General features: G+C 37.3%; 1 non-coding gene across 1 annotated transcript; it reads right to left on the bottom strand.

The window, feature by feature from the left end:
• Nucleotides 1-545: 545 nt before the first annotated feature.
• On the bottom strand, nucleotides 546-670 carry LOC128102776 (U6atac minor spliceosomal RNA). Its single transcript, XR_008215536.1, has one exon. It is a non-coding gene; the product is annotated as a U6atac minor spliceosomal RNA (small nuclear RNA).
• Nucleotides 671-1,908: the final 1,238 nt, after the last annotated feature.

Raw genomic sequence — 1,908 nt, 5'->3', positions numbered from 1 at the left:
TTTTTAAAACATCAATTTATCTTTATTGCCAAGATTTATAACAAATTATTTAAAAGTAAAGGCCAATTTTTAGTCCCCATTTAGTTACTTCCTCCATTTCACTCTAAGCATACTAAAGTTGAATATGTGAAAATACCTGTTAATGCTCAACATTATTTTTAATATATTTGATTTACGATGTGAAAATTAAACACTCAGTTGGTACATCATTTGTCAAGCAGCTTATTTTTATAATTCAGAAATAAGTTATCAGGACAGTCAAAAGACAAAATTTAAATTCAGGGACAGTCCATGTTTATCACCTAAAAATCTTGATTGACCAAAATTTAAAATCAAACAGCCTTGATTCCATAATGCTTACTTCAAAGAAATTTAATGTATGGTTTTTTGAGAAATACTTTCAAAGATACCTACATTGCCGGCATTACCATCTGATACTTTTATACTATCCTCTGGCATTACATCTGATGATACTTTCAATCATAATTATGAAGGAAGTCAGGTATCTAATATTTATATGGTCAAAGTTTAGTTACTACCAGTTCAAAAAACAGTGGTTAGATGCCACGAAGTAGGTGGCAATGCCTGAACCGTATGTGTGTTGTTAGGCCCAAGGGACTCTTCCCTCCTTGTCAAGGGGAGTGCTAACTTCTCTCCTTTCATACAACACTCCAACAATTTTTTATCCTTATAAACATAACATGAATTCTACACTTCCATCCGTTTTGTGTTTTTAGGGAAACTGTCTGTCCAAGGTTGGGTTCTTCGGAAAGATCCCAAGCTGATATTTATATGTAGTATTGAGGCAGGCAAGGTTAGGGACCAGTTCAACAACCTGCTTTTGGCTATGCACATATACCTTTTCTAACAATGCCCTTATCAGCCTGTGACTCTTATCCACCTGTACAATGTACATACATACACTTCTCTGAACAATGCATCTGACAACCTGTTGGCAATCCAGGATCTAGTCTTATATCAAACTGCAAGTGCCATCTTCTCTGAACAACTGAATAAGTTTATCCTCCCTTTAATGATCATCAAGTTTAGACAGATTCAACTGTACTCAAATTATGTACGGGTATAATAGTATGGCATCAGGGTGGGGTGATCAGGCTATATTCATTTCAGGTTCTTGATCAATAAAGAAAAACTCTAACCCCTTGAACTTCAGGAGGAGTTCCCTGTATTTACCATCTTGTGTCTATGTGTAATTTAACAAGTATATGATCAAAATCAGATGTATTCTAGGAAGGGACATGTGCAGTAGAGAAATGGTTAGATAATTTGTCAACCAAAATATAACCTAAAAATTATAGTCAAAAGAGAAGGAAACAAACTTCTCTTTAAACCCATGAAAAGTGGTTCCATATAATAGCTGGTACCTTTTGAGATGTTCACCATGGTCTGTTGCCAAGCTTGACAGCATATTCCTTCTGAAGGGTACTATCACTTTGCTTTGAATAAAGTTTCCCCTGCTACTTTACCCATCACATGTGCCCTTATGTAGCATGAATCTTAAAAGGTCTTATTAGTAAAATGAAACCCAGAGCCAGGTGTTGAGGTGAATGCTGGAAGATCAGAGAAGCAGAACAAGACACAGCTTCCTCACCTCTCCAATTCCTCAGCTCATCCTGTTTCCTCAGACTGGAAGCCTCTGAGTCCTCATCCAGAATAGATCTCAGCTGAACTGTGCGACTCAAAAGCCTAAAAGCTTAACTAGCTCTAGTTCCTGGTCCTCATGCCTTGTATACCTTTCTGCTTTCTGTCATCACTTCCTAGGATTAAAGGCTCACTTCCTGGGATTAAAGGCATGAGTCACCATGCCTGGCTGTTTCCAGTGTGGATCTTTGCCTCCCAAGTGATAGGATTAAAGGCCTGTGTGTCACCATTTTCTGGCCTCTATAT

The sequence above is a fragment of the Peromyscus californicus genome, unplaced genomic scaffold (assembly GCF_007827085.1).
Source record: "Peromyscus californicus insignis strain IS unplaced genomic scaffold, ASM782708v3 Scaffold_7__1_contigs__length_154581171, whole genome shotgun sequence".
In the NCBI taxonomy this organism is placed as follows: Eukaryota; Metazoa; Chordata; class Mammalia; order Rodentia; family Cricetidae; genus Peromyscus; species Peromyscus californicus.
The sequence above is the reverse complement of the archived record's forward strand: the minus strand, read 5'-3'. Positions and strand labels throughout refer to the sequence as shown.